This window comes from Callorhinus ursinus, unplaced genomic scaffold (assembly GCF_003265705.2).
Source record: "Callorhinus ursinus isolate GAN/ISIS: 27379988/994484 unplaced genomic scaffold, GSC_fseal_2.0 scaffold286, whole genome shotgun sequence".
Lineage (NCBI taxonomy): Eukaryota > Metazoa > Chordata > Mammalia > Carnivora > Otariidae > Callorhinus > Callorhinus ursinus.
The window spans coordinates 5,862-17,306 of NW_027397341.1; the positions used below are offsets into that span (position 1 = coordinate 5,862).

The window sequence follows — 11,445 nt, forward strand, 5'->3', positions numbered from 1 at the left end:
CTGGCTGACCACTAAGTTAACAGCACAGGGATTCAGTAGCCATACACACAGCAAAGAATACAGACTTGACAACGTTAGTTCAGAAAAGTCACTAAACCAACAGTAGCAACTACAACAAGCAGCAATCATGAAGCCTGGCGTGGGGAAGGTCTGATGTTCGGGATGCTTCCATTATAATATTCATAATCACACCCTGGACTTGTCACTGGGGCCAAGTCCCCTGGCTGGGGGCCAAGTAGCTCCTACATGTTCCACGTGCCTCTCTCTGGCTCCTCCAGCCATGCACTGTCCTGTGCTGCTTCCCAGTAGAGGTCCGTTTTCACCAAAGCCAGGAAGATGGGGTGGTGTTTTCTGACTCCCCATCCCCCACCCCACAGTGTTGCAAGAGAGGAAAATGTTTTCCTCAACCCTCTTAAGGTCCCTGGCTGAGTCTGGAAATTGACAAAGACAGATGAACAGGAGAAAAGCAAGCAAAATGTATTGATTGTTTTGGTGGGAGCCTCACAAGACCATGACGACCAGCAGAGGTGACTGGAGCAGACAACTCTTCTACTTTTAGACAAAGAAGCAGTAAGTGTGTGAAGAATTGACAGACACAGGGGTTTGGACTAGGGCTCGTAAATGGTAAAGAAGTTAACTAGGAAGATAAGGGTTCATTTAACCAGGTGTGTTCATATAGACCCCGTGGTCCTAAATTCCTTGACTCTGGTGATAAGCACGTCATCCCTGTGGTCCGGGGAGAGAAAGTTCCACATGGGAGTAGTCTGACCTGCTTAAGGGAAGAAGGGCTGATGGCTGGGGGTCAGAGAGACCTTCTTGATTCTGCTCTATGCAGAAGTTCTTTTAGCTTCTATATTTAATTTGTCAAGGTGCCATATTTGGGTTAGTGTGTCCTGACCCTCACTGGCCTGGTGCTGTACTCTGTCTCCTAGTATCCAGGATATTAGGTGTGCTGCGGTGGAGACCTCCCAGCCCTGGGGTAACCCCTTGTCCAGGGAGGCACCTGCCTCAAGGGGAGGGTTGCTAATGGTGGCCGCCCCTCCTCAGGGAGAATGGGTGGGAGCGTGCAGATCTTACTTCGAGAAACTGACTTCATTTCCTGAAAAGGTCTAACTGATAGTGGGATCATACAGGAGTTCTATGTTTAGTATTTTGGGGAAAATCCATCCTTTTCCCAGCATGGCTGTGCCAACCAAAGTCACTTTCGGATGATTTTTACCTATAAACCAGAGATTTTTCAAGAATTTCTCCAGCAGAGAACATGAGGAGAATATTTTCATGACCTTAAACAGGCAGAGATTTCCCAGGATGCAAAGTATACTGACCGTAGGAACTAACCGGTGACTTAGAAACTATGAAATGAAGACCTTGTTCTCCTTCTTCCATTTCTGGCTAGTGTGCTGGTCTGTGGCTCGATCCCACCTCAGGCAGCTGGAAGGTTGACCTCCCAGGTCAGCTACCACTGAGATGGCTACTGTTTCTAGAAATTCTTCGGGGTGTGGCCAGGTTTCCCCACCCGTGCACTGATCAAGTCGGTGACCTCTAACAGTGGAGCCGTGGGTCTTCCAGGCATGGTCCCCCACAATCCCCCAGGAAAGCCAACTCACTGAGGGTTTAGGGGGACGGGAGCTGCCCCTAGGCAAAACTGGACATTCTCACTGTCCCTACCTGGCCTTCAGATGCTCCTCAGTTACTCCGGTGCCTCTCGTGTCTTCTTGGAACCCTGACCTGTCAGTTTTTGGACAGCTGGTCCAGTCGTACCCTCACTTTCTGGGAGGGGGATTTGGTGGAATCAGCAGTGTGTCCTGCAGCCCCACCAGGATCGATTTTTGAAGGCACATTGTCTGGGCCATCTGAGGAGCCAAGACTGTGGGTCTGTGGCCTGGAGGGATTCTGAGCAGAACTGGTGGGATGGGAGGGTTGAAAGGCCCAGAGGCAGGTTTCCAGAAAGCTCTCTGGGGTCCCCGGCATCCTACCGTTTTCGAATCAAAGCCCTGAGATCTTTAAAATGCCAGCAACAGTACAGCATGGGCCAGAAAAACAAATGTCCTTGTGCACCCAACACCACCTAAACTATTGGCCATTTCTTGTCACTTGAGCTGAGTATAAAGGATTAGGAGTTGGGGCTTGAGGGGGGGGTCCTGGGACAGACTTTGTATTTGGGGGACAAAGGCCATCAGACAAGCTTGTGCTGAGCCTCAGGAGAGGGTCTGTGTGGAGACCTCAGCTGCAGGCACTGCTGTCCACTGTTGCCCCCTCAGCCTGCCCAAGTGCCCCTGCTGCTGGGGGAGAGCCTGCCCCCTCCTCTCTGCCTGAGGGCTCTCCCCTGCACCAGGTGCCTCCTCTCCTGCCAGCCTGCGGCCTGGGAGGGTGGCTATCCCGAGTTCCGCCAGCTGCTGGGGGAGCACCTGCTCCCTCCTCTCTGCAGAGGGCTCACTCCTGCACCAGGTGAGCCTCTTCCTGCCAGTCTCTGCCAGCCTGCAGCCTGGGAGGGTGGCTACCCAGAGTTCCTCCAGCTGCTGGGGGAACACCTGCCCCCTCCTCTCTGCCTGAGAGCTCTCTCCTGCACCAGGTGCCTCCTCTCCTGCCAGTCACTGCCAGCCTGCAGCCTGGGAGGGTGACTACCTCGAGTTCCTCCAGCAGCTGCGGGAGCACCTGCCCCCTCCTCTCTGCAGAGGGCTCACTCCTGCACCAGGTGCCTCCTCTCCTGCCAGTCCCTGCCAGCCTGCAGCCTGGGAGCGTGGCTACCCAGAGTTCCTCCAGCTGCTGGGGGAACACCTGCCCCCTCCTCTCTGCCTGAGAGCTCTCTCCTGCACCAGGTGCGCCTCCTCCTGCGAGTCACTGTCAGCCTGCAGTCTGGGAGGGTGGCTACCCAGAGTTCCTCCAGCTGTTAGGGGAACACCTGCCCCCTCCTCTTTGCCTGAGAGCTCTGTCCTGTACCAGGTACTTTCTCTCCTGCCAGTCCCTGCCAGCCTGCAGCCTGGGAGGGTGTATACCCTGACAACTTCCAGCTCTGGGGACAGAGCCAGTGCGATGTGGTCTCCCAGCAAGTCTGAGCACCAGGCCCGTACATTTCTTACTCTCCTCCTGTGGGCTCACTGTGCCACATCCTCCCTCAGGCTCCCTGGGCCCAAGTCCTCCTCTGATCAGGGAGCACTCTCTGCCCAGGCTCCACACGCTGAGACTGGGAGCAGGTCATCTGGACCTCCTGGACTCTCTCTTCTGTGCCCGTGACATGGGCACAGTGCAGCCTCACAGACTGCTCAGAGGAGACCCATTGCAGGAAGACGCAGTCTGCTACAAGGGAGATGCCAAGTGATCTCAGAGGGAGCGCACGGGACTTGCACAAGGCACTGGGCTCATGGGGCCCAGTGTGGGATCCCGGCGCCCAGCCAAGGGGCATGGGGAATTCTGGTGAGGGCGACCCTGGTGGGGGGAGGGGGAAGCCACGGAAGGGTCCCAGAAGAGGCAGGAGACAAGGAAGACGACAGGACAGAGCTTCCCAAGGAGGTCGATGGAAGGACCAAAGGATCGCAGAGGCCCTTGGGAAAACTCAGAGACCTTGGAGATGTTGACTGAAACGCTGTCATTTGGTCAGAAAAGTCACAACACCCCAGTCGATACTGGATGATTTACTCTTTGTTGGTGCTATGATTTAGTGTGTACCTGCCATTAGAACTCACATCACATGAAGTCTAGGATATACTTACTTTTCAGGACTAGATTTTTCTAGAGGAAGTGCTAAGGATGGGTCTCTCCATTCTTTGTGCAACTGACCTGTTTTCAGGAGCAGATTCCTGGTGCTCATCACCACTGCTAGCCCTGAGGACTTCCCCCGTCACCTCCCACAGTAGACGTGACCATGTGGGTTGGGGGTGCTCACTGATGAAGCCCCAGTGCTCAGTACACAGCAGGGACCCCAGATCCTCTGCTGAATGAGGGAGGATGGGAGAGAGGGAAAGAGAGAGGGAGGAGGGAAGGGAGGATGGAAGGGAGGCAGGATCCGGAGAGGGAGGGGAGAGAGGGAGGTGGGAAGGGAGGATGAGAAGGGTAGAAGGGAGGGAGGGAGGCAGGGAGGATGGGAGGGAGGGAGGGAGGCAGGGAGGCAGGGAGGGAGGAAGGGGTGGAGGGGAAGGAGAGAGAGGGGGGAATGAATGAGGGAGTGAATAAATGATGCAGGGAGGTAGGGAATGAAACCACAGAAGCTGGATCCATACCTCAGGAGCCATTATTTGGGGTAAGGTCCAAGGGCATCCCAGCCCAGGCCCTGGATGGTGGCTCAGGACATGTCCAACTGTCCTCCCAGTGCTGACCTTCCTTCTCCTTGGACCCGCTGTCATCCTGGATCCTCTCCACATCCTCCGCAAACAATTCTCAATGTTCCCAGGAACAGCGTGGCAGGAGGGGGTCTCAGGAGGGGCTTCCTGGATCCTGTGCCCCGAAAGACAATGTAACAGTAGCTACAGGGCATTCTATCATGAGGACTGGGACCGTGGATCCGATCCCTCTCCTTGGGCATTAATGTTGTTCCATTCCCTGCTCTCTCCACCACTGCTGTGATGAACACTCCTGAAAATACATCTGTGAAAAACCGAGCCAGAGTTTCCGGGGGTGAGTCCGAGGCTGAGCATACCAGGTGATGGGTGCACCTGTGGCCTGGGATGGGTGCCTCTCACTGTTCTCCCAGACAGGGGTGCCCGTCACCCTTCTCTCCAGTGGACCTGCATTGGACCTCCGCTTCCTCACGTTCTCCCCAGACCAGACACCTGCCGGTCTGAGGGTGACCAGCGCTGCCTCCATAGGGTTTCCTTTGCTGGAGTCCTTACCCAGGAGCTCCACATCTCTCACACGTATTCCCTGCGTGCCTATCCTTCCGCCTTGGACTTGCATGTGTTTGGTCTCCGTCCCTGTGGAACCCAGTGACTTGGAGCATGATTTGGACCAGAATCAGGTGAAACCTTTCTCTGGCCTTGGGGTGTGAGCAGTGCTTTTGCCCTTTGTGGTGTGTCTTCCAGCTTTCTGCATTACCCTGGTTTCTGTGTGGGCCACAGGAGGAACCAGCCGTTTCCTGTCTGGGGTCAGGCTGTGGTGTCCCAGCAGGAACAGGGGTCTTGGCCCAGAGATTGTGTCCATAATTCCTAAAGTGGCCTCTATGATTACATGTGATGTGTAATCCATCGGGGATTTCAATATCAAATAAGAGAAATTCTATGTCAAGTAAACACAGGAGAAAACGAGTCCCTCTTGAAAATAGGTGGACAGACACAAAGGCCCTTACTGCGTGATTCCACTTACGGAATCATCCAGAACAGGTAAAAGAACAGAGAGAGAAAGCAGCTTAGGGGTTGCCAGGGTCTGGGCTGGGGGAGAAATGGGCAGGGAGGCCTTCTGGTTCGGGGACTCCTTTGGGGAATGAGATATTCTGCAGCAATGTTCTGAGGTGTGGTGGCACAGCGTTGGGAATGTACTTAATGCTCATGACATGTTCAATTGAAAACAAGTATTTTATTTAAAACAAATAATAAACAGTATACAGAACATGAAAAGATAAAATAACAGTTAATATGAACCAGAGAGAAAGAACATCGGGGGAGGGGATGAAACACTCTGGCGAGGCGTTGGGGTCCGGCGATGGTACAAGGAGTTCTCCCTGCAGGGCTGTGGGCTCTGGATGTGGCTCTGGGAGCCCTGCAGGAGCAGGAGTAGGGGCAGGGATTAGGATAGGGGCAGGGCTGGGTGTAAGAGTAGGGCCAGGGCCAGGGGCAGGGGCAGGGAGAGCGGCTCTGGCAGGGGCAGGAACTGTGGCAGGGGCTGGGGCAGGAGCAGGTGCCAGTTCTTCCCAGGTGCCAGGCTCTCCGTGGGCGGGTGCTTGGTTACCTTCCAGCTCCTGGTGTCCTCCTGAAGTTGCTGTAGGCACCACCCCTCCCCCCAGAGCTGCTGATGGAGTTGGAGCCAGCTCTAGCTCCTCAGAGTGTGGAGCAGCTGTGAAAAGAGAAAAGCTCACATCTGTGCCTGCTCTCCTTGGGCCTTTGCAGAGACAGAGCCCAGCCCAGGGCCTCCCAGAGAAGCCACAGCCGGGAAGGAGCCCTCACAGGGATGTCTCCCCGACTGCAGTCCACCCACTCTGTGCTCTGAGCCCAGTCTTGCTCCTGGCCCCAACCAGCCTCTGCGGGCTCCTCCCTGTGGGGCCAGGAGCGACCTATCCCCACACACCACAAACACCCAGCCCCAGGCTTCTCACCCTCAGCCTTGGCCTCTGTGGGCTCTGGCTCCTGGACCACTGTCCGGTGGACAACCACCTGGGACAGTGGTCTGGTTGGTGTAGGAGGTCTTCCCCTACAATCCCCAGCATCTGCTCCTGGGGACCCCTGTGGGGTCACCCCCTCTGTCGAGGAGATGGACGGCGTGTCCAGCAGCCTCCTTTCCATGTCCTCCGTGTCCTTCTGCAAAGACAGGGACCGGTAGCCAGCCCCGAGGTATCACAGCCCTCCCCGGGTCATCTGCACTGTCCTCCTGCCCAGTCCCCCTGCTGCTCCCAGATCAGACACACACCTGTGCGTGCACAGCCCTGCACCCCGGATGCAGTGATCCATCCCTGCCGGGCTATCGGGATAAACTTTGGGCAGAAGGGGCAGCGCCCGCACACCCCATCCCACGCAGCCACCCTTGACCTTGACCATGACCTCCTGCTCGGGGTGGCCCCACCCCGCATGACCCCTCTTTACACACATACTCACACACACACTCACACACAGACACACACCCCCATCCACACACGTGCACACACACACACACACACACAGGGAGGGCACCTGGGGCTACACAGGTCATCAGAACGAGTGGGGCTGGGTGGCTGGCTCTGGGCCTCCTGGTGTAACCTTTCTGTGTTTCCGGCCAAATGGCCAGAGGCGGTGGGGAGCCCTGAAACAAAATCCCCAGCGGGGGACAGCATCTGCAGGGCACGCTTTCTTCCACCTGCAGCCTCCGGACCTCAGCAGGAAACATGTGAACAACTTGGTTTGAGGATCTCCAACGAAATGAGCTGGCAGGGGCTGTCCGTGGAACATGGGTGCCTGGTTACCAGGGTTCCAAATTCTATTGGGCTCTGTTGTCAGGGAATGGAGGTCACCACTGTCTGGGATCACCTTACCCAACTTCCCCCTCACACAAGGGCCCCCCGAGGGCGACCTTCCCCGACTGCTCAAAGCTAACCCTCCCACATGCCCCATCCACACAGTGAAACCCACAGAGCCCACCCACAGCCCCTGGGAGGCCTGGGTGCAGCTGTTGTCCCTGCTGTGATGGCACAGAGCTGGGTTCAGACCTGATTCCAGTCCGTGCCCAGAGCTGTGACCCTGCACAGACCGCATGTCTCTCAAGGCCGCCCCAGGCTCCCCATATGCACATTGGGGTATTCTAGCTACTATTTCTAGGGATGCCATCAGGGGTAGGACCTCTACACATGTTCAATGCCTGCTATCACAGGAGGCCGGTGCATAATTGGCAATGCAAGAATGAGCTAGGGGCTGTGCTTGGCATGGAACACAGTTCAGAGAGGCTTGAATCTGCTCAGGGGTCCAGGCAAAGCCAAACCCCTCCTGCCTGTGTCCCAGCCCCCGTGGGAAGGTAGTAATGAACAGATTCTGACCTTGTCCTCTCCCAATACAGATTTCCGGGGGCTCCCATTAGGGTGAGGCTCAGGTCCCTGGGCCTCGTCTGTGCCCATGTGCTGGGCAGTCCCCACAGTGGTTCCTGGCACCCCTGATTCCTGGTCACACATCCCTGTGGAATCCCCTCCCCTCCAGGCTGGATGGTCTATGTGACGGCGCTCTCAGGAATAGAATGGCACAAAATGTCGGGATGTCATTTCTAAGCTGATGGAGTCTGTGACTTCTACTGGTTCCCTCTGGCCTGTGTTCATTCTCTGTCTCCTTCTCTGTCTCTGTGTCTGTGTCTCTTACAGGAGCAGATCTGTGGGTTCCAAGGGCGATGTGAGAAACCTCAGAAGCCTCCCTTGTCCCCGTTACCCTCTCCGGTCCTGGTGCTCCATTCCTTAATAAGGCCTCCTCACCCTGACTGGAGCAGTGATTCTGGATCCTCTTCCACATGGGGACCCTGAGGCTGCAACAAGGAGGGCCCTGACCTTCGTCTCCAGACTGGTGGCCCTGTGCTCTGCCACGTTCTGCGTAGCCAGGTCGTCAGGCCCGCAGGCCCCGAGTCTATCCTCTGCTGGAAGGACCTCGAGGGGGTAGAAAACATTTTCCCAAGACTGGGATCACAGGGGGTCGGGGATGGAAATCCAAGGCCAACAGGCTCTTCTACAAGCCTGTGGGACTCTTGGGACCCTGCATCTCTGCAGCCCAAGTGACAGCAGAGTAAGCTGAGGCCTTTTGTGCTATAGCCCTCTGGACTTGGGGGTGGGTATCTCTTCCTAATCCCAAGTGCCCAGGGTGGTGGTGGACACCGGAACCCAGACCCTGTCTTTTCCCAGTGCCCTGGAAACCCCCTGGGTCCCTTGAGGAACCCTGACCATCAGCCCGTACTGTCTCCCCTCCCCATGCTCTGGATCTGGGTCCTTGCCGGGAGTCCTGATGCCCTGCCCCATGGCCAGCTGTCTCCAACCTCTTTCTTCTTTCCGCCTTGTCCTCCACGTCGCGCCCAGGGTGTCCTCAACTTCTCATCCCCAGCTGGGGAGTCAGAGTGGTGTGTGTGGGTGGGCTTGCAGGTGCACATGCCTCTACATGCCTGGGGATGCCAAGGTCATGTCCCCACATGGGACAAGATGGGTAGCTATCCCCGAGGATCTGAGGGGCTCTCACACCCAAAGTGACCCTCATGGGAGGGTTGGGGCTGGCCTAGGACTGGAGAGCAGCCCTGCTCCTTGGGCTCTGCACCCCTCACTTGTCTTGGGCCAGTGCCTGCCTCTCTTGACCCAGGTTCCCAACTGTCCCTGAGGGTTGGACATGGAAACGCTTGAACGTGGCCGCTCCTCCAGGGGTAGCTGGGGGACAGGTGTACCAGGCACCCAGGCCTCCCGACCGAGAGGGCCAGCCAGGTGTGTCATGGCCAGGTGTGCAAAGGAGACCTGCACGCAGCACCTGTACGATGCACCAGCCCTTCAGCGCATGGACAGGAGCCCCATGGCTCTGCAACTGACCGGTGCCCCACATCCCCTTACCACAGCCAACTGCTCTGTGGCCCCAAAGTCCACTGGGCCCCGCAATCACACCCAACCTGGGCGGCAGGGCTTAGGGGGCAAGGCCAGGTGGTTAGGATATCTGGGTACGCACAAGTCGTTGAATAGCCCTCCCTCCCAGCTGCCCTAGAATGAAGACTCCCTCTCAGGGCCCAGCTAAGTGCAGGGCTGGGCCAGAGGCCCTGGAGTCACCAGTGGAGGCCGACTCAGGACAGGGAGAAGATCAGTCTTCCCCTCCCCTTCTCCGCTCCTCCTTCTGCCTTGTCTTCTTGGCAGGAGCCGGGACAGAGGTCCAGCCTGTCCCTGGCGGCAGCCCCGGCTGGAGTCAGAGGTGTGGGAAGGAGTCCGGGGAAGAGGGGTCCACCAGCAGGATGCCCGAGTGTGAAGGGTGTCGTTACTGTAATGAGGGAACCCATGGGCATTCAGGAATTTCAGCCCTTTGTAGACATGCGCAGTGGCCCCAGGACTTGATCCCTGCCCCATCCTTCACTCTCCACAAGGCCCTGCATCCTCCCCAGCCCAGTACTTGTCCACAGCCAGTCCTCCATCCAGCCCCAGGGGCTCCACGTACTGCGAAATCATTACAAGCTGGAACCGAGCCGTCCATAAGGGGCCTGGTTCCGCGTCCTGCAGCCCCACAGTGAGGAGAGGTGAGACCAGGCAGGAGCGGGGAGAGGGCAGAGTGGACTCTCCCTAGGGGCCATGGATCCATGGTCAGTGCAGACCCTGTTGTGTGCTGGCCCCTAGGGCACCCAGATTCCAGCTCCTGGTCAGGATCCGGGAGGGAGACCAGAGTGTGGCTCCTGCTAGCTCAGATGTGTCATTCTGTCCTGTAGCTACAGCCTGCCCCACCAGCTGAACTCCCCCTCCTAGTCGGCCAGCTCACCTTCACGGTCAAGAAAAAGGCAATCATGAAGGTCAGGGGCCAGTGCGTGCCTGCTCAGGCAGGGGTTGGCTCACTTTCAACTCAGGGGGACTCTGGCTGGTCTAGCAGGGGCTCTGGAGGGCTGGTTTTCCAGCTTCTCTGCTGACCAGCTCTGGGAGTAGAGCCATTTTACCTCCCCTCTCTGGGCCTCGCTCTCCTCCTCTGTGCAATGGGGTGATGTTGAATGATCCCTGCCATGGCGGGAACATGTGGAGTGCTGGTGATTGACGTAAGCCGGGCACAGAGCCTGGATTGCAGAGTGCAGAGGGGGATGGTGAGCAGTGTGGGCAGTGAGCACTCCTTCCCCCAAAAGCAATTCACCTCTTCCATGCAGCCCACAGGCCCATGGCTGGAAGCACAGGAGCAGTGGCCGACAACACTCCTGACACCAGGGCCCTGCGTGTGGCTCTTCCTCAGCACTGGGACATGGTGGGGACCCCAGGACATGGGGCCAGCTCCTCGCTCTGAGGGATGGAGAAGAAAGAAGGCTTTCCTTGGTCTCCCAGGGCCACATAAGAGGGGAGGGGGCTTCCCCCCAGCAGTACATTAAAATTCTGCTTGTTATTACCTGAGCATTGGGATTTGGTTATTTCACTTGCTTGTCTGACCAGATACACTTGTTCTCCATGACTCCTCCTCAAATGATGAGCCCTTGCATGTCCCGGGCCTCCTGGAGCTGCGGAGAGGAGAGGGGCCAGTCCCCTCCCTGACTCCTGCAGGAGACCTGTCCTCCCAAAGCCAGGATGGTTTTGGGTCGTGGTCCTGGGCTAGGGTTGGAGACAGCCTGTCACTGCTCCTGAATCTGGGGCTGAGTGGGCCTTTTTTAGGCATAGCATTACCCACCGAAGGCAAGGCCTTCAGAAAGAACACACTCCTGGACCCGGTCCCGCCCCAGGACGGTGGCTGCCTTCCCCAGCTCCAGAGGAAGAGGGATAGCCTCTGCTTCTTTGGGCTTTGGTCCTTTGACCCACGAGCAAACACTGAAAAGTGTCTAGCCCTCCTCTGGAAGTGCACCAGCCCTGAGTGGGCCAGTCACTGTCCACACACGAACACGGAAAACGTGCTAAGTAAGGGCAGGAGGTGATCCTGTTCAAATGGCCTGCGGGTCGGTGGGGCTTGCTGCTTCTGTGCCCTCCAGTGGGCCGCCTTTCCCTGGATGGAAATCCTCCTGGAGTCGCCTCTCTGTCCTTTGAGCTCCGTTCCTGCTGGTTTCAGGACCAAGGGACTCCAACTGAGCATTTTGCCCTATGTCCTCAGGGATGGTGGTAACGGTCCATCAGGATCGTCTGGGAGGGTCCTCCAGATTCCTGTTGCCCCAGGCACA

General features: G+C 57.2%; 1 long non-coding RNA gene across 1 annotated transcript; it reads right to left on the reverse strand.

The window, feature by feature from the left end:
* Window positions 1-5,564: 5,564 nt before the first annotated feature.
* On the reverse strand, window positions 5,565-6,361 carry LOC141372006 (uncharacterized). Its single transcript, XR_012377361.1, has 3 exons — window positions 6,242-6,361; window positions 5,878-5,982; window positions 5,565-5,688 (listed from the first exon to the last, which is right to left on the reverse strand). It is a non-coding gene; the product is annotated as an uncharacterized lncRNA (long non-coding RNA).
* Between the last annotated feature and the right edge of the window lie 5,084 nt (window positions 6,362-11,445).